The sequence below is a fragment of the Lepisosteus oculatus genome, chromosome 2 (assembly GCF_040954835.1).
Source record: "Lepisosteus oculatus isolate fLepOcu1 chromosome 2, fLepOcu1.hap2, whole genome shotgun sequence".
In the NCBI taxonomy this organism is placed as follows: domain Eukaryota; kingdom Metazoa; phylum Chordata; class Actinopteri; order Semionotiformes; family Lepisosteidae; genus Lepisosteus; species Lepisosteus oculatus.
In genome coordinates, this window is record NC_090697.1 from 36,705,409 (window position 1) to 36,726,880 (window position 21,472).

Below are 21,472 nucleotides of genomic sequence, written 5' to 3' on the forward strand. Positions count from 1 at the left end.
TCCGATGACTCCGAGCAGTGGCAAGGTTCCCCACCAACTGCAAGTCCCCTGAACATGTACCCTCAAGAAAAGAGGACAGGTGGGCCCAAAGCTGGACTTCAGATGCTTGCCTTTAGATAACAGGTGCTTGCCTGTGAGTGCATTACATTGGATGAACTGGCTGGAGGACCCCCTGATCATGACCTACCAGGACCTGCTGCCAGAGCCTGTGCCTACCAGAGAGGATAGCATGGAAACCAAAGCCATGCGGCAGACAGACCAAGATTAAGTGCAGGCTACTCAGCGATGAGACAAGATGAGGTGTGGACAAGACAGCTGGATGTCTTCACCTTGCTTCTTAGAGCTTTGTAAGACAGTCCATGATAGGTTAGGACTGCAGGACAGCAGATCCAAGACACTGCCTGGAAAAGCCGAAAGGTGAGTGGGCATGTGCAAGATCACTGAGCAGGTTGAGACGAGGTGAGGCCAGTATCCCCATGGGAGCAACAATATGTCCACAACAGACAGTTCACCCTACAGAAGAAGATGGACGGAGTTCAGAAGATGGTCAGTTCATCTCTGGGATTTTGAAGTCTCCAGGATCACCCCATTCCTACCTTTTCCCTTTATAAAAATGGGGAACAATCCCTGCACTCTCTCTTTTCCCTCCTCTGCGTTCAGAGGATGACTGCTATTTGACCCAACTATTTCACCTGCTCTGAGACTTGCATGCCCCACTGTAATGAAAAGGGCAATAAAACTGTCAGAGAGCCTGTGAAGTTGCTTCCCCCTGCCATTCCCCATTCAGCCACAGCCAAACCGGGAACACTCATCACAGTATTATCAATCAAAACTCCTGTGTGATCTGCATAATTTCAGTAAAATGACATGCCTATAAACAGCATTAAAATAAATTTGTACACTTTAAAACGTCAGAACACTTACAAATTATGCAACACTTTGTATTATTGGGTTACTGTAGGTCTCAGTCTCCTTATAGAGTTAATTAATTCAGCCCTTTGTATTCACAAAAAAGGGCATTGAAATGGCAGAGGGCAAAATAGATCTAAAAGCAATCTATTCAATTCACATTCTCACAAATCTTTTTTGTAAAGCAGAATGCCATCAATGTCTAAAGAGAAAAACATTGATTTTCTTGTCTTTATGAATAGAGCAAGAAACTCAAATATTTGAACACAGAGAGCTACCTAAGTATCTGAGATAATACAGCAAGATCTGTAAAAACCAACAATATCATGCACCTACAGTATGTAAGCCCCAAAGATCAGAAGATCAATTACTAGAACCATACTAGGCTTTGTTGTCCTCCCCAAAAAATAGCAAATGAGTAAAGATATCCTCCTTTCCCAAACAAAAGCTTTCAATTTTTGTACTGTAGACTTCTAAAATGTCTTGTAGAAGATTTAGTGAAACCTGATGTAACAGTCAAAATGAAACTTTAAGTAGCACATGACATTATAAGCACAAAGGAAGAAGTAAAGGTTTATTCCATGCTGAAAAGTGAAGAAAGGAAACATTTCGGCTGTCTTCTTCACGTTGCGTTTCCTTTCTCTTTTCGGCATGGAATAAACCTTTACTTGTTCCTTTGCAGAGTACACATGCTGATGCAACTACCTACTGCAAAGAACTATTATAAGCTCAAGCCTACTAAAGCAATTCTGCTCCAACCATTTGGAACATTTGGAAAAACTTTGTCTGGAGGCTTTTAAAAGGAACTATGAGTTAATTTAGAGAATTTGATAAAGAAGAACAGTGATTCCAGAAATGTTTAGTTCTCAGACTCTGCAGGTTGAACAGTCTGCTAATCCCAAATCATGCAGCAAAACCATATGTTCGATGATATACTGTTGTATTTGGCTACTCAAAAAGGTTTATTCATCCATTTCACTGAAAGTCTTAAAGCATGAGTCTGGAGAATTATAGAAAAAACAAAGGGAGCTAAAACAATATTCCAGAAAAGCTTAGTCTTTTGGTGTATTTGGCAGGGTATACCTGTTGAAAAATATTGTTAGAATACTGAGCATCAAAGAGATAGAGACAAAATATTGTTGTGATTGGTAACAAATTAAAAAATATAAGCTGCCTTTTCCGTTTTGCAACAAATGTGACAGGGCATTCAGACAATAAATCATAAAGCTCAAATATGCAGTGTTACATCTGCTGATACTGATTTTTCTCTAACAGATGAGCTTAATGCCTATTATACTCAGCTTGAGAGGGAAATCATGGAACAGGTGGCACCAGTGTTCCTTGCTGCTGTTGTTATGGCCACATACAGTATGTCACGATATGGAATCAGGACAGTTTTCACACAGGAAGGTAACCCAGGAAGGTAAGCTTAGATGGTGCTCCTGGACAGGCCCTCAAGACCTGTGCAGACCAATCGGCCATGGCTTTTACAGATATTTTTAATTTTTCACTTTTACAATCTTCCCGTGTCTTTTAGGAAAACCACCATTATACCAATGCTGGGGAAAAATACTGTAACCTGTTTTAATAATTACAGACCGGTTGCGCTCACGTCTACCATAATGAAATGCTTTGAAAGGCTGGTCATGAGGCACATTAACACAACAGTACCTGAGTGCTTAGACCCTTTGCAGTCTGCACACTGGTGTAATAGGTCCATTGATAATCCTATTTCCTTGGCTCTTTACACTGCCCTGGCTCATTTGGATGATAAAGACACACACATTATAATGTTATTCCTTGATAACAGCTCTGCCTTTTACACTATAGTTCCATCATTCAGCATTCAGTAAGCTTAATGATCTGGGTATCGGCACCTCTCCCTGCAGCTGGATTCTAGATTTATTGACTGGCAGACTGTGAGGGTCAATAGAAAGCTTTCTTCCACACTGACTGTCAATATACAGTAGGTATCTCTCAAGGCTATGTGCTTAGCCCCCTGCTATTTTCCTTGTTTACCAACAATTGTGTAACCAGACAGCTCCATCAACAAGTATGTTGATGACACTACCATCAGTGGCTGAATCACCTGTAACATTGAGACAGCCTACAGGGATGAGGTCAGGAACCTGGTGGAGTGGTGCCTTGACAATCTCTCCCTCAACGTCAGCAAAACCAGAGAGCTGGATTATCAATTTTAGAAAGCAGGATGAGGACCACACCCCTATACACAATATGCTCAATAACTTTAGAAATGGTTAGCAGCTCCGGGTTCCTGGGTACCTTCATTGCTAACAATTTAATGTGGTCCCAGCATGTAACTGGGATTCATTTAATTGAACACAAATAACATACTGTAGGTAAATTTATTATGATAACACTTTTTTTGTGATACACCCAGGGGAAGTATATCTTTAAATTGGTGGTCTCCATAAAACATTTCCACAAATGTATCCATAAGATATAAAACAGTGTTAATAAATGATATAACAAACAGTCTTTTTCCCCCCAAAAAAAATCCATGTCCATTCACTGGTAATGATGGCAAGTGCTCTATACTGTATAAGCCCCAGATGCTGCATAACGTCAGTTTATCCAACAAATGTTCAATGGAGTCAGGTTTGGTGTGTACAGCATCCACAGCAAAATGGTCATATTCTTATCACCTGCAACATGAGAATGAGCATTGATATGACTGCAGGAAGAGCAGCAATTGAGGTCCCAGTACTTGATCAATGTACAGGTAGCTCTGTATTATTAGATTTCCATCAATCTTGTGACTTTCCTATTCACAGAAATGTTTGCCTTTCCAGGTTAGAAAATGCTGGTTGTGAAAACCCCCAGATGGTGAGAGTGTGTTGATTTAATCCCATCTCCAATATACACATGGCATGCAGGTATTGTTTTCCTGCTAAGCATGACATATTGGTTCTTTTTCGTCATTCTTTCGATTTTCACGAGGCTCGACATTCAGGAATTGAAATTACCTCATCTTCTGTGCCCAATAATCTCGCTCACTAGCAAATATTTTGGTTGTCCTTTTATACCAGTCAAACTCATTCAAGTACATCAGTCAGCCATGAATGATCATCTGATCGAAATGACACCAAAATATTTAATCATAACCCAAATACTTTGTCTAAACAATCCATTTAAAATTACAGTAATAAGCTTTTTTCTATTCAATATAACAATGTACAAGTTAGGTAACTTTTATGAATCTCCTTCTCAACTTTGAACATCTGGTTTTAGACATGAGGTTTAATACACTGTTCTGATGTTTTATATGATGTACCATCTGTGTGCTCTGTGTTATGCAGATATTTATTTTCAGTTCAGGCCAAGCAAACATCAAAACATAATTCTATAAAAATTTTCTTGTTGTTACACCAATGTTGTTCTATTCCTGTCAGTTTTTGGTACATTTAGTTATTGATTATTATATATTTATACCCAGTTACATTTACATTTAAAAATGTCTCCTCTATGTAGGTATCAAAACATTTTTAGACAGTTTATAGATTATCCAACAAAACTTCACAGGAACAAAATAATTTTAGAATATGCATTCTGATGCACCTTTGAAAAACAAGACATTTAAGCATGGATATTTTGTAACTAACTAATCTACTAGTTAGTGTGTGAAATTGAAATCTTTCACAACTCTCTCATTACCCTCTGAGCATGAAGTTACAAAATATCTAACATCTGTGTGTAATGCATGTCCAAGAGTTTGCACGTGCAAAACGCATTCATCAGAACTGACTTACGGTCACAAATGATATTTGAACTGATAAAACAGGTGCTTTCTTGGAAGATACTGGGTCATGTATTGTGCAACTCATCTGTCACTTCTTACATTGCTTTTATCCAGATATTCTTCAATTTGGTAACTTTGAACTGTTGTATGTGTTCCTATCTGGAATACAAAAACATGTTAGGGACAGGGGTGATAAAATGATGTTCAGATTGGACAGATCGCCCTCCTATTATTTGGACAGATTACTGTATGTTAACTTTTTTCTAGTTACTATTTGCTACTTTGCTAAGAATCAGGAACAGATTGTTATGTATTGCTGCAAGATACATTTTAATACTTAATTCAGTTGAAACTGAGGGCTGGATCGAGCCAGTCTGTGGGGTGTTTTTGGCCCACAGGCTGTGGTTTAAATGTCTCTGCTCTATGCAGATATCCAAGGTCACAGTTAAAAACCCTGGAGTTGTAACACAGCAGCAACAAAAATCACCCTGATACACCTCACATATGAAAGTCCTCTCCAGTGCAACATGACACACATGGCTCTGAACTCTTACATCAATAGAGTGTTAGTATTACTAAGACTTATATGAAAGGTAGTATGATAATTAATTACATCAACATAGTGTTCTTTTACAATCTCGGTGTGTACCAATAGTGACAGTACATGAAACAGATTAATTTCCAACAACATTGGAATGCATTTTTGGAGCTGCAAACATTTTAATTTAGCCCATGGGGTCTAGATTTTTGTTCATATATATTGTAGTTTTCTTTCATTGTTAACAATGTGAAACTCACTTCAAAGGGGGTATTTTTCCCCTTGTTTAATTTGAAAATGACTTCTTAAAGTGATGTTAATTTAGCCAGCTCACTGAGATAATTGATGTTTTTACTCAAGGCCCCAACAGACGTTGACTGTGAAAATCCTAATAACAAAGAAGGAAGTTACAATGAAGTCAACCTGTCTTCAGATTTAATGTCTTGCAACCATAATAAATATCCCTAGATGAATGAAAACATCCATGTCTCTACAGTAGCAAAAGCATTATTCTGCAGTTAAGATAAAAAAAGTTACAGATCCTTATTTCCTAGTGTCCTTTTTATCTTCATAAAAATAATTATACAGTCTTTAAACTTTAATTACTGTAATATTATAAACAGGCTGATAATGTTATTTCACACATGTGAACATGGAGAATCAATCAATTTTATTCTTAAATAGCACCTTTCAATCCAGAGGAGTATAATTTAAGCACAATGCCATGAGACATCTAAAAATGTACAGAAAATAGATTTCATAGAAAATAGAAAGTTTACCTCACCCTGAGGATGCAAACACCTTACAGAATGTTCTGCATTCTGGGATCAAACCAGAGATGCAAGAGCTGTGGGACAGCAGGGCCAACGACCAATCCAATATCTCCCACTTCCCAAAATATAGTGGGATCGTCTTGGAGTGAAGAACCAAGTGTCACGATTATAGTCCCCCCTCCTTAAGGGTGCTCCAGCCCTTTTACTTTAGACTTAATTCTGTGCACCTGATCCCTTATTCCCAGCCCACCTAAAAAGCCAGGCGCTGACGCTCATCCGGGCTCTGCATCTGGTTTCCGTACCGTGCGAGTCCGGGACCTGGAAGCGCCTGGTCCCGTTAAGGTTTTAATCTCTGTTCCCGTTCCCGTTCCTGTTCCCTCTCCGCCGGTTCCGACCTGGTTTCCGGTTTTAATTCCTTGTCTTGATGATGTCTTGAATACTCTCTAAGGATTATTCTTTTGGATTGTTTGCCTCGGCCACACCTTCCCCGTGCACCAGCGCACTTTGGACACGCCCCCATTTTCAGCCCCGTATTCCTGCATGACATTTTCCTAGTGTTTCCCCCACTTCTTCGGATTGTGTCGTCCGCATAGGGTCCGGAAAGAACTGTTCGTTACACCAAGGATGTTTCACCAATAGTGTTGCCTTCTAGAGCTTTAAAAACTGTACCCTTTTTCATTTAACTGTTAAAACTTGTTTATGTATAACTATAATAATTTTAATAGAATGCTGGATGTGGAACCAAGCAAGATTCAATGAAAACAACCTTTGCCTTACATTTCTAAAGGCTATTGTTGATTTCTAGGTTTATCATTTTACAAATAGTGAGAAAATACTTAAAAAACAGGGTTCTACATGTTTTTAATTCAATTAAAAGAGATGCATAAGTCTTGTGATATGGCTGCAGGTATAATCAGTAGAAATTATTATACAAAGACTTGCCATATTGGCCAAATTAAAAAAGCTTCCTTTCTTAATAGATTGAGAAATAATCTAACAGAAAAAGAATCTAACAAAGGATGCAGAATGATCAAAATATGCATAATAATCTTAAAGCATAATGAATTTTATCTCTTTAGAGCAGATATACAGTATTTTACCTTCCACCCTTCTAAACTTTGTACTGTAATGGTACAGTGATAAAATCCATGAGTTTTATAAAGCAATTTTTAAAATAGTGTTGCTAGATTTCATGTTATCCAATTTGTTCACATTCCAAAGCATGCATTCAGATGATTTATAAAGTAACACAAGTTTGCAGGAACCCTCACAATGACTTGTACAAAATGTATCACTGCCTTTGCAGACTGCTATAAGTCTAACAGTCCAACATAAGCACAAAATGGTGGCAGAATCAGAAAGTTTGAAAGTCAGATAAAAAAAGCCACATACTGTACCCTAATCAGGATGAAACACAACACAGTAAAGCACTCAATAACATTTATTTCAGCAGATTATTAATGTTAAAAATCAGGACATTTGAAACAACCACAGGGTAATTCCATAAGTGATTAAAAGAATTCTGGAATATTTCTTCAGACTTAACAGTATTACTGAGATTATGAATTACTGCAGGACCTACTTGGGCAATTTCAGTCTTTGTCAAGGCAGTATTCTTTCACTCTCTGCTTAAACCTCCATCCTTCTTTTCCACAAGCCAAACACAAGAGACTGGAATGCTGCAATGAAACTGTAGTAAGTTCTTGTAGTTCAACCCTTGTACAATATATTGTACTGTGGAAGTGTAACTGTTTTGTGCAGTTGTGCTTGGACCATGAAGGCAAGGAAATATGCCATATTAGAACATCAATATTCAACAGTTACTATATCATTCCTGGAGAGGTCATTATACCAGGCTGTAGGGGAATTGATCATAGAACAGAGTAGGTCTTGAGGCAAGATAAATACAGTAAATTAATAAAGAGAACAGGGAGGAAGAAAGGAAGGCATCAGCATTATCAACATCATAACAATATAATTAGATATATTTGTATCATTATTGTTGTTTCAGAAATCTATAACACAAAGGGAAAAAGAGACCTCGAATTAGTTGAAAAAACACTTAAGAAAAGCACTAAACTGTCAAGGGGTTAGCAATATATATTTAAAGATACAGAATATTGTAAATTAACTTAATGAAAAAAAAACAGGTCAACTGAAAGGTTCCAAATCTGTTTGGCTTTTTTTTTTAACTACCAAATGCAAAAAAAAACAGATGAGATGTAATGTTTTTCAAATTAATGAATTAAAAGGAAGCGGGGAGCCATTTTCTTGAGCTGTATACAGTATGTATATTTCTTTGATTGCATGGATGCATATATCCAATCTCTTATATTTCAATTTATACAAGTATGAAAATTGAATGATGAATTCAATTGATAATAGAAATACATTTCCTTATATTTTCAAATCCTTTTTTAATGTTTCTTGCTTCAGAGCTACTGCAGCCAAATTAGACAATAAAGCATAATGATGGTTGCACAGTATAAGACCTCTGAGGAATACAAATATAACACGAAAAGACCAATATATATCAGCTTTGATTTAATCTGGGCCTTAGTTTGGCGGTGGTTTTGCATATTTACAAGTATATCTTCTCTTTTTGAACAAACAAATCTTCCCTTAAATAAAATAAAATGTTCAGAGTTTAGAAGTTTTAATTAATGAACTACACTTTACCTTGTCAGCTTTATGCAGGTGCCACTACACATGATTATAAGATAAACATTTTTTTGCAATTTCTATTATAACTTTGTAGTCATAGTTGTAAACCAGATCACCACGAGCAACTCCACACAGGTATTGCTCCAGGTACAGAACTGAACGTAGGCCCCCAGTGCTGTAAGGCAGCAATGTTCACCACAGCATCACTCTGCCACCCAGTGTCTTGCTACTTACTGTTTGTAAAATCACCCTCCTTGGCGATGAATAAAGTATTTTTAATTGAATTGAATAGTAAGTTTATTTAATTTTTATTTTCAGTATCCTTACTGTATCTAGCTCAAAGGAATATTACAATATTTTGTTTATGACAGGAGTAGTTATTTGACAGTGCAAAAACGTGCAATTTAATGTCTACATCCACAAAATTATATAGATTGAAAACTTTGTAGAAAATAGATGAGCCTACTTTATTTCACTTTACAGATATGAAATGACTATGGCATATGATTTGCTGTTATGAGATCTGAAAAACAAGATTGAAATAAAGCTGAAAGAACCCAAAATACAGCATATGCAGTACACAACACTATATACAGTTAAACATCACTTTTGCTTCCCCAGAATGTCACTATTCAAACTCAGCAACCATATTAAAGTATGAACTGACGTTTAGAAAATAAGATGAAATTTAGAAAGCGATTCAATTACTTAAAGGGTGCAATTCAGTGTATTTTATTTCTAATCAAGTTCCTGACCTCGCACATACCTCATTTAAAAGCCGATGACCCCCTTTAAACCTCCATTAATGTGGTTCAGGGTTGTTATCTGCAAGAAAGTGAGTAAGTAATATATATAAAATTGACTTCATGCTTCTAATAGCGAGGGTTTGTGTATGGCTGCAATATGCAGTTTCTGATGTGCAAAGCATGCAGATTTATTGAGGAGTCAAACTTTGATTTCAATATTTGAATTTTGACAAGGAATAGCATGAATTGTAAATGTTTCTGGCTTGACTTCCAAGAGATGCAACTTTAAAAGCTGCCTATTGTAATAAAAATAAAGATAAAAATACTAAGGTGGCTTTGAAAATACATTCATATAGCAACTCAGTACAAGTTAAATAGCATTTTTCTTCAGAGAATAAAACACATACAGTATATTGTAATAACTTCAAACAAAAGATACCAAACTTAAGATAAGATAGTGTTAAAAAATGGGATGTAGACAAATTCAAGAATGTCTTTGTTCCAGAGACTACTTTTTACTAATACTTTAACTAAGAGTTTTTATGTTACAAATATTTCAGGAGAACCAGCTCAGAGAGGGATGGGAGGCTCCTGGCTCTTAATCTCCAACCAACCATTCTTTTATTCTGATACTGTACAACTGAGCCTTTATTATCACTGAAATGAAAGGTTCTCAGTGTGCAAGGTGACATAAGGGATTGAGCATAGTTTATTCAAGCAGAATGTTTAGGACAGCACATGACCTTGTTGTCAGATAGACCTTTGAATGATCACAATAAAAGCCTTTGTTGATAAAGAATGAGATGTATTCAAAGAACGTAAGCTATTTATAGTCAAAAACCACTGAGAACTTTAGTGCTGTTTAGTTTAATTATTTCTCTTCATTCAGTGTTCTTGACCACTTAGGAAATTGTTCACAAACAAAAAAGCCTGGCAATTTCCTACCACCCCCTCCAATATCTGAAAGATGGCAAACAGCAGGTTCACTGTTCCATTATTAGGTCAGAATCCACATCATTCCTCCTAACCCCTAGGTTCAATTAATGGATGAAGTTACCTCTCCAACACTCTGGTACAGGCGTGGTGAGGTAACTTGAGGAGTATGATACCTCTATAGCTGGAACACAACCTCTGGTCCTCTTTGTAAAAGATGAGGACCACTGCCCCAGTTGTCCAATCCAGTTGCACTATACATGTCTTCCATGCAGTATTGAAGAGGCATGTTAATCATGACATCCCCAACATTGTGCAGCATATTCCAAAAGCCAGAACAATGAATAAGGAATGAAGTAAAGTGATAATAATTGCATTCGACACCATGAAAGTTAAATTAATTGTATATTAAATCAGATGTTTACCAAAAGAAGCCTCAGGCTGAGTAAAGACCATTATGTAACAAAAAGTTTTATTAAAATTATTATTACAGTAGTAGTAGTAGTAGTAGTAGTAGTAGTAGTAGTAGTAGTAGTAGTAGTAGTAGTAAGTCTTACATTAATAAATGGCAGAAAAAAATTAGTCGGGACACAAGGGCAACACCTCATTGACCAAGTGGTCAGAATTTCAGTTTAATGTCTCACTCAGGTAATAAGGCCTCCTACAGCACAGTGTCCCTGGTCATCATACAACGGTATTCAATTATAAATTGCAGTCCAGAGAGAAGAGTATAACCTACTGGTCTACAAAAATCACTAACAGCAACAATCTGATTTATAGACACCTCCTAACCAGACTCAACCATTAGCACAGCAGGATACAAACATAACATATGATATAATAAACAGATTTGAAATAGAAAGTACACATAAGGGGTGAGGGCTAAAAGTGGTTTGATGTAAGTGGTGAAGTACCACTTGGACCTTTTTTCAGTTCACTGATCTATTTCATTTCTGGTATTGTTAGTACACTAGTCATACCAAAACAGGAGGATTAGTAAACGCTGTAAATGCAAAGGATATTCAGAAGCACTTACAGTACATCAAATTCAGGACTGTGCATAGACCTGGCTGATGACAATTAATTTAGATCAGTACAGAGTCTTATATGCAGATACAGGAAACAAAATATACATGCAAGATGGAAAAAATGGTCTTGAAGATGCTATGTATAAAAAACTGTGGGTGGCTACACGGACATATCTACATCTTGACTATGTAGGGAAGCAATAGAACTGGTGAACAGGATGTTATGCATCTCACAAAATAAGCCCCATTATGCTTATTTATCAGACATTTACTAATGTAAAACTGAGCAATAAAACTTTTGCAGTTTTCCGTGTATTGTTTTTCCATTACTAATAATTCAATTAAGGGAATCTTTACATTTTAAAAATTCTCATATAACGGTATTTGCAGCATAATATTATATATCTGACTTAACTATAAAATATTATGTACACAGCGTATGAAATGCTAGCAAGGCTTGTACTGCATGGCTCTAGCAGTAATGTTCAAAACATGAAAGAAAACAAAATGAGTGACATTTGGAAAAATGATCAATACTAAGCAAAGCAGCTGTATTACTGTAGGGTTTACAACATCAAGATTTATTTTAGCTGGAGGCAAAGTTAAGATTAAAGAGGTAAAGCTGTTGAAATAGGGTATACTCATAAAACACCAGACTATTATTACATGCTTTAAATGCAGACCTTAGAATTCAAGGCATCATTTTCTTTCTGTTACAGCTTCTTATTCATTTAGAATTCAGATATGTTTTATCACAGTAATATTGCTAGGCTTTACTTTTGTTGTCTAAAACTTAAGGTACTCAGCTGGTTTCCAATTTCTGTTACAGTCATAATTTCACAACATGTCGAAAGCATTAGTACACATAACATAAGAAGTAGTAATGTAGCACACACAAAGAATACATAATGTGGATAAGGACAAAATCTATACTTTCTTTAAATTTATACTTCTGACAGTTTTGGTTCAGCCAGAAGGCAACATCCTTGATGGATGGTTAATGCACCAAATAATAAATTGCAGGTAAATTATCTTATTTGCTTCTATTTTCTTTTATTTCTCAGCAAAGATATATTAAGGGTGTGTGTGTTTTTAAGCACTCTACATACACACAGGAGAAACTGCATAATACAAGCTTGATATAAATTAAAACCCCAAAAGTTTAAATGACCTCAAAAGCCTTTAATTTTATTAAGATTGTTTGTATGTTTTTTTTTCTATTGTTATTTTGGACAATGCCCATTGCAATTGCAATAGGCAATAGGCAATTGACTGCAAGAAGCCTGTTCATCCAGATGGCCTGGACCCTTGTTTATTAAAAACTGCTGCCGAGATTATTGTAGCACTGTTTCCTCATATTTTTAATTAATTCATTCATTCATTCCAATGCAATAACCCAGGAAAAACAGCACATGTGAAACCATAGATAAAAGCTGGTAATCCATCTGATTTAATTAAGTATAAACTATTTTCACATCTCTTTCGGATGATAGCAAAGAAGGCTTAGATAACAGGTCAATCTGTGTCTTTATGATTCTTCAAATATTTAATCAAATTAATTTATCAATTAAAAGATTACACAATATTGCCACTGGCTTGAAACAGTGATATCTGAACTGTACAAATACTGTAGTTCAAAGTTTTCAAAACATTGATCAAAATCTCTAATTAATAATACGGTTTCGCATTGATCAATAGTATAATTGTTAGTACTCTGCTGTATTTGTTAATAACATTGGAAAAAATGTTAAACAATGTAAACACACATTTGTATATGAATTCATTTTCTTTTGAAATATACCCTGATTATCTTAAAATGCAGAGAACATGATCATTTTGATCTAAAGCTTCTGATTTAGTCTTCTTGTAAGACTAAAGCTACATTGTCTCTAACAGTCATTTACTACCGATAAATCCCCCAAAATAAAAATTCCTGTGCCGTTTGATAGTATTACAAGTATATGGCTAATTAGTAAGGAAAACATATTTTATTTTGAAATATTGATAAATACAAAAAATATTATTTAAAAGATATTAAAGCCCATCTGTTCACTATAATAAGGTTCAATGCTTCCTACTTTCTTCCTTGCATTAGGTATGGATATAGGCAAAGGTGTTTGCAGTCCTGCTTTAAATTAGATTACAGTGTGTTCCAAAAATTGAGACAAAATCTGTTATTTTTGCCTTGTAATCAATCAAGTTGTATTTGCAGTCATGAGATCACTAAAATTGAGAAGGATTCTATATGTCTTTAGTTAATTCCCAAAATAAAGTGCTTTGAGAGGATACTTTTGAAGGTGCTATTGTATATAAAGTTTATTATCTCATGTAAACATTTAATAAGGTTACAAAAGTATTCAACCCAGTGATTTCAAACGACAACAGACATCAGTATGTATTTAGTGTATGTCAGTACTTGGTTTCATACTTCTTTTGAGGTAACATGGGCACATAAGATCATGTCAAGTACCTCAACAGCTTGTTATAGAGTCCCTGCTAATCACCAGTGTGAATACCACGATAACCTATTATTAGTCACTCACTGCACAGAGTTCATGGTTTCTCTGCCACATGAGCTTGAAAATTTGCCATTTGCTGCCCTTAAGCTGACCTGTGGCTGTATTTTCTCTTCTATGTTCTCAGGGCTTTGCTGCTACAGAGCCAGACTCCCAACTTTCAATAACACCCTGATCTTAATTGGGTTCTAAAGGTATTTCACCATTTATCGAACCACAACCAGTTTCTCAACATATACTTCTACTTATTGATAATATTTCTCCTCCCAAGAAAACTCACAGTACCTCACTGAGACATGTTTTTGTTTCCCCCAGGGCAACCAATCACCAGGAATCCTCCAGCAATACTTTCTCTTCATAACAATGCCTTAAAAATCACAGGGCTCTCCAACATCCAAAATTAGTGGACATTTTAGTGGACATATGCTCAAAGGATTCTGTGAAACTCTCTGGTGTAGAGTGTCTTAAAATTGGATTTTCAAAAGGCGAGGCATGGTAAAACAAACATCCGCAGTATCTATCAGGGACAAGCCAAGTGCAGTTTATTTACAGCATGTAGGAACATTAAACCATTCAGCAAAACAACAAAACAAAACCTAGCCCAGCATTCTGGGAAATGTGGTCCAGACAGGCATCTTCATCATGTCTGGAGTCACTTCCATCTCACAAATCACTGGCAGCTGAACCTTTTATAATTTAATCAGCTCTGGTGCAGTCTCCCTTCCAAGTTATCCACAGGGTCTGGAAGTCTCTAAACCCCAAATCCCCTCCAAGATCTATAGTTAAACAATTTCTTGGGGAGAGAAACCCTTAACCTGTTCTCTTCTCTTCCTTGACCTTAAACTCTGCCTTTCAACCACCCTTTAACATTAACTTAGCAGTCTTAATGTGCATTATCTTAACGGTATCTGGCTGAACCCATTTGCCTTGATGCTTTACCATTGTAGCGGTGAGGCTTAATAATAAGGCAGAATTAAGTGTTTCTGAGCTTCCCAAATGAGGCCCCATTTCTCTGTTCATCTCTGTGGTGCAGCCACAGAGAAACCATTCATCCAAGATGTTTTCTTTTGATAAGGACAGCTCCCACAGGGGGATGCACTTAGCTAAGCCTGGCTATCATGATCAATGGTCATCCATTGGCGCCTATCTGTTTAGGGAGTGCCAGTTGGACATCTGGACTGCATTACTAAGTGTCAGGAGTAAGTGACTCATATCTCACCTTGATCAACCAATCAGGGACCGGTAGGGCCGAGTAACCCACGTGGGACTCTGATGCCCATGGAACTTTCAGCCAATCAATGAGCTGAAGTTCCTCCAGGTAAAAGCAGGCAACACGGAGAGCCTGTGAGATAGATACAGAAGGGAAGATTCAGCAAGATTCAGTAAGATTCTGGAGAGGATTCTGTGGACTGTTCTAAAGGGAATTCAAAGGAGAATTCCAGGGCAGGACGGCCCAGGAGCAGAAGGCTCCCAAGGGCAGGACATCCTCGCAGCGCGCCTCCTGACCATCCTGAGACTCAGCCCGGACAACCACGGAACGGCCAGTGTGTCTGAGTGCCAGAACTTTCCTTTGTTCTAAGAGTCTAGAGTGGAGGTTGCCAGAGAGTAACCAGCAGCAGGCCTCATGAACAGGTCGGAACTGTGGACAGCTGAATTACTATTCAGAACTAGCTCTTCATCAGGAACGAACCGGTCCTCTTCCTGACTTGCTGGGACCCACAGTCATCTTTTCTCCTGTGCACAAACTTTGCTAGTTAAAGCCAACAGTGAGCATCAGCAGCGCACCGTCGCAAGCCGCACAGCACAGCCTGGCACGGAGCCAGAGAGCGCGGATTGGACAGCAACAGCCTGCAACTGTTTCTTTGTGCCCGCAGGAGATCTGAATCCCCAGAGATTGGATGAGTATTCAACTTCAATGCATTACAGCTCGAGAATTCAATTGTTATCCAAACCAGTTGATATCAATTTAATTCCTAAGAGTTATGTACTTGTTTGAGTATCTAATGTAGAAGTTATAACCAAGTTCATTTATGAAACGGTCTTAATGAATGATATACTGAACGTATGTCCTCTTGATATGTATAACTCTTTGTAACTGACCGAATATACCTTTTGTATTCTGATAACCCTCTCGATAAGATCTGTTAGGTTTATATGCATATTCTATGTATTAATAAATGTATCCTCGTGTATTAGTACCTGTGTGTGTGCGTTGTTTGAGTTATATCGCATGGTTGGATTCTAAAGCCACCAAAAGAATCAACTTTGTGATTTACTGCTACAATTAATAATTGTCTCAGTAAATGCCCAAACCCTACAGAACTGGTGCCTTCAGAGAGCCACTATGATTACATATTTGGCGTCCGTGAACCGGTTTTCCCTACACCATAACACACACGTGCTCCCCAGGAAGAGGAACTTGTGCTCCTCCCATCCCCATCATCCTTTTTTCTAGCCCACGGAAAGCAAAATTGTTCCTTGAAGAGTTTTCTCCAGGTGGTAGCAAGACATAAGCTTAGGCAGAGCTAAGCACATTTCTCCCCTCACACAATCATCCAAACCACATTGTCAAAACATAGTGCATATAAGCTTAGCCATAACTAGTGGGTCCTCACCAGGAGCTCTAAGAGAGACTGATAATAACCAAGTCACTCTATTAGTCTACAGCTTATTTTAAGAGACCTTTCTAGCAACAGGTGCACCAGAGTCTGTTGTAGTCTCTTTTCTGTTGAAAGCAAATGCCTGCACTGATCTATTTAAATTGATAACAATAGCCCTAATACAGATCTTCAGATGCTTCTACCAACCAAACCTTTCAAAACAGCAGCTGCTCTGTTACACAGCTATTATATATTGTAAATGTTTATTCCATGCTGGAAAAGAGAAGAAATTTTGTGACCCAACGAAGGCTCCACAGCCAAAACATTGTGTTTATTTTCTTTGCTTTTCAGCATGGAATAAATCTTTACTTCTTCCTTTGCAACCTACGCATGCTGACACAGCTACCTACTTGAACTATTAGATTGTTGTGTTTGTAGGTCTAATACGAATGTATAAGCTAGTGATTTCTATTGTCTGTCTTCTTGTGGAACCATTCTTGCAACTAACAAGAAAGTATATTTTGAGATGTTTCTTACAAAGTAGAAGTGCAACCATCTAAGGATTTCTTTGAAACAACTGGGGAATTGATTACATAAGCAGCCTACAGACTCAGGGATATCTAGCTATATAAGCACATCCCAATTTAGAGGACACCAGAAAACTACAATTTTATAGGCTGCCAATCTTACACTTTATTCAGTTACAATTTCCAGAAGATTATGTGACCATGTGCTGTATGTAAAAGGAGAAGAGACAATTCAGAGAGATGAAAGAGTGTAGTTTTTCAGCACATCTTCACCCTGGATTGATTTTGGTATTGGGACCGACAGAATTTTAACTTATATTAGGAAACAGAACTAAGCCTATTTTAATGTTAAAAAATTAATTTTCCTGTTTAATCAGATATGTGTTTTTCTTATTTCTATGGATTCATTTTTGTTAGGAGTCTGCAATGGAGCAGTTTTCCATCTGAGCCATCCATTTCAGTTTAGGCCACTAGAGCATCTTACAGACATTCTATGGAGAAAATAAGTATAGGTATTCTAATCTGATGCAACTAGCTTGATTAGGTATCTCTTTAAATATAAATAACATAAATAAAGAGAAAAGGTGTCTACTCTTGTAGTGACACCCTTCTCTTGGTGAAAATTGTCTTTTGGTGAGACTTGTCTTTAAGTAAGGTTAATGAGTAGGCACTGAAGTGAGCTAATGATGAAATTCAAAGCTTGTCTGTTAAATCAGGGTTTAGCAAAAATAGCCAAATGTATGCCACTAGTTGGGGAAATAGTTAAACCATTTGCTTCAGGAACTGTCTGAGGAGTCAATGCTCCATTGGAAATGGAGGTGGGAGCTCTTGCATGGAAACTCCTAGCCCTTAACTTCAGCCAAAGGTAGTATATAATAGTATGTCTAATTAAATAAAATCTGTAGTATAAAACCTTTTCTGGATATGCTGGACACAGCTTGTTATGCCCATGAATTATAAAATACTTTTTTAATGTTTCGCAAAGTATTGCACATGCAAGTGATCTCCAATATCATCTAAATCAACCATTACATTTGGCTTTACAGCAGTCAAATTGTTAAAAAACAAAACAAAATTTATGACGCAGTGGTTAATAGAAAAATGAAAACACATACAGCCCTAAGTGTCAATTTAATCCATTTTTAGCAGCAAAACACAACACCACAACCTATACATCATACAGTACGTAACAAGACAACCTCTCCTTCAAAACATTGTACTTCAAATTCAAGTCCATAAGCTGCTTATTCTCAATTTTTACAGTAAAAATATTAGATTGCAAAAGCAAAACCTTGCCAAATTGCAAAATATCAAAAACCCAATGTCCTTACTGTGTAGCAGCAGTAATAACCACAGAAAAAAATGACTGCATGGGTCCTCACAATAAATTTGAAAGGAGTGCTTCTTTTAAGGTGCTCTGATAGGTGAAAATAGCCCTCGGTGAAATCTGACCATTTAGAGATTTACGGGAGGTTTACAGGTGTTCAGAGTAAATGCCAAAGATTCCCTTTGTTTGCCTGCTTCTCAATAAAATTTGGCCGTCTTTCTTCTTTTAGTCCAAAGTAGTAGACATATTGGACAAACCATGGAAAATATTTTGGCTTCTTACAGTATATTTTCTAGTTCAGAATTGATGTCCAAGGGGTCATCTAGAATTCAAGCCCTCAACCAGGCTTGTTCCATCTGTTCTTTCCAAGAATTTGGAAGATATTTAAGGGCACATCCTTCAAGGAGGAACTATCCTCTGAATGGCTGGAGAGTTTCAGGAGTATGAAAGGATAAACAGTTTTCTGCATACAGTAATTCAGAATAAGCAAAAAAAGGGGGATTTCAAATATGGCAAAAAATAATGACAGTAAACAACTGTAGGTGAACTTCCAATTGCTTTTTGATTCTGTATCTTTAATATTGGATCTTACAGGAATGCTTTCTTTCATCTCCACATGAAAATGTCTTCATTCTGCAGAAATATATACAGTAGCTGCATTTCCCCATCTACAAAAATAAATGTACACAATGCAGCTTTTAACTAGACTAATAAATGAACAGCATGATACCATATTGACTGAAATTTTCAAGACTTATCCACAGTTTACCTAATGAGCACCAAATAGAGACGCACTGGATTGCCAGCAGCCATATCACAACTGGCAACTCACTGAAGCTAAGCAGGTGTGAGCCTGGCCAGTACCTGGATGGGAGACATCCTGGAAAAAACTAAGGTTGCTGCTGGAAGAGGTGTTAGTGGGGCCAGCAGGGGGCGCTCACCCTGCGGTCCATGTTGGTCCTAAAGCCCCAGTATAGTAACGGGGACACTATACTGTAAAGCAGACGCCGTCCTTCGGATGAGACGTAAAACTGAGGTCCTGACTCTCTGTGGTCATTAAAAATCCCAGGGCGTTTCTCGAAAAGAGTAGGACTGTAACCCTGGCGTCCTGGCCAAATTCCCATTGGCTCTTACCAATCATGGCCTCCTAATAATCCCCATCTATTACCCTGCTCTCCTCTCCACTGATAGCTGATGTCGCACTATGGCTGCTGTCGCATCATCCAGGTGGATGCTGCAGATTGGTGGTGGTGGTGGTGGAGAGGAGTCCCCATTACCTGTAAATAGCTTTGAGTGGAGTGTCCAGAAAAGCGCTATATAAGTGTAAGCAATTATTATTATTATACATGAAGTTCAAAATCAAATTCAAAATCTAGTAAAAAATATATATGTAATGAAATGCCTTAAGACTGAGATGACAAAACATTTTTATTAATATTTTACAGCAGATCTTTTATGATATGATGCTTAATACTCTGTCTAGCTCCATGCACACCATCTCCCAAGGACACTACAGAAAAGTTACAAAAAATTCTTATAAATTCTTATACTTGACAGTTATCTTTTTATCATGAAACTAAAAAAGACCTCAAATTGTATTTTTGAAGCAAGAACATACAGTGTTTTGTAATTCCGAAAAATTGTTTGGTTTAGTGAGTCAGACATATAAAACACAGCACAGTACCTTGCTGGTAGAATGAGGCTTATTTTGACTCGAAACAGTTTTCAGCAGTAATGTGGAAACCGCTGAAAGCTAATTTTTGCAATTCTCCAGTTTCCTATGAATCCTAGAATCAGACCTTGTGACATGGATAATTAATTACTGAGATGGGTAATCAAAGATTCCTGACCACAGAAAAGACTAAGAAAGGCTTTGCAACAAAAAAATATAAAGGACCAGTCTAGTATTCATAAGTATTAGATAAATAAAATTCATAAATAAAAAGTAAATAGAAGAGCACAAGAGAGTAAAAATACAATATATAAAAATCAACCATATACGTATATTTGTCTTTATACATGCAGGCTTTGAGAAAAATACAGCTGAAATCGGTCAAAATAATACTTTTTATCCGAGGACGCACTTCAGCAAACTTTCAAAGTGTGTCGATAAGTAGTCAGTAAGCCAGCAAAACAGGACCGCAAAATCAAAAATCTGCAAAAAATATATATATCCTATGTTTTTACCTTATTCGGATAGAAGTCATATATCTACAAAACGCGAGCCTGTCCCATCTGCAGACCTGGAGATGACTGAAAGTTATTTACTATTGGAATTGAAATTTGAAGCTTACCCCTGAAAAAAAGCTGGTCTGATTGGTGAAAACGCTGCCAGTCTAGTATTCATAAGTACTAGATAAATACAATTCATAAATAAAAAGTAAATAGTTCAGGTGGGTAGCTGCGTCAGCATGCGTAGGCTGCAAAGGAACAAGTAATAGGTTTATTCCATGCTGAAAAAAAGAAGAAAGAGAACACAACGTTTCGGCCGTGGAGCCTTCTTCAGGTGTGAGAGAGACAGGGCAGTAGGCAAAGGTAAAGTAGCTGGAGAACAAAGGTTGGGAGGGAGGAGAAGTGAGAGGCGGGAGCAGGGGACAGAAAGAGAGGCCAATCAAGAGGTGTGAAGTCAGAATGGGTGCAGAGAGGTGTGAAATGAAACTTCCAATGAATGGAGAAAATTTAAAAGAACAGTAATCTGTCGTTAAGGGAAGGGAGAATGTGTGATCCTAACTGCAGAATAATTTTAGTTTCGGTGGTCTTTCTGATGTATGAGTTCGGAAAACCGTCTTTGAGAACACAGACGGAGAGATTAGTGTGGTCGTGGCCGTCAGAGGTGAAATGAGAAACAATGGGCTTGGAGAGATCTTTAATCTTCACAGCCTTCACTTCTATTTACAAAAAGTAAATAGAAGAGCACAAGAGAGTAAAAATACAATATATGAAAGTCAACTATATATATTTGTCTTTATACATGTAGGCTTTGAGAAACTTTTTCAGCCATTCAGAGCCCTGAGGGGATGGGACTTCCTCCTTTTGCCTGTATTCCTGCTGTGAATCATTGACACGCAGGGCTAATGAATCCGATTCTTATGAGTGTTCATTGTTTTACAACAGAAGACCACTCTATTTTTATTTCAGTGTCTAACAGAAG

The 21,472-nt window shown here is 37.2% G+C and overlaps 1 long non-coding RNA gene across 1 annotated transcript in view; it reads right to left on the bottom strand.

The window, feature by feature from the left end:
- Window positions 1–20,575, bottom strand: part of LOC138225726 (uncharacterized) — a 33,591-nt gene extending 13,016 nt beyond the window's left edge. Inside the window, exons 1-2 of the long non-coding RNA XR_011184203.1 lie at window positions 20,509–20,575; window positions 15,087–15,209 (exon numbers count right to left, since the gene is read on the bottom strand). This is a non-coding gene — a long non-coding RNA (uncharacterized lncRNA). The remainder of the gene's footprint in view (window positions 1–15,086; window positions 15,210–20,508) is intronic.
- Window positions 20,576–21,472: the final 897 nt, after the last annotated feature.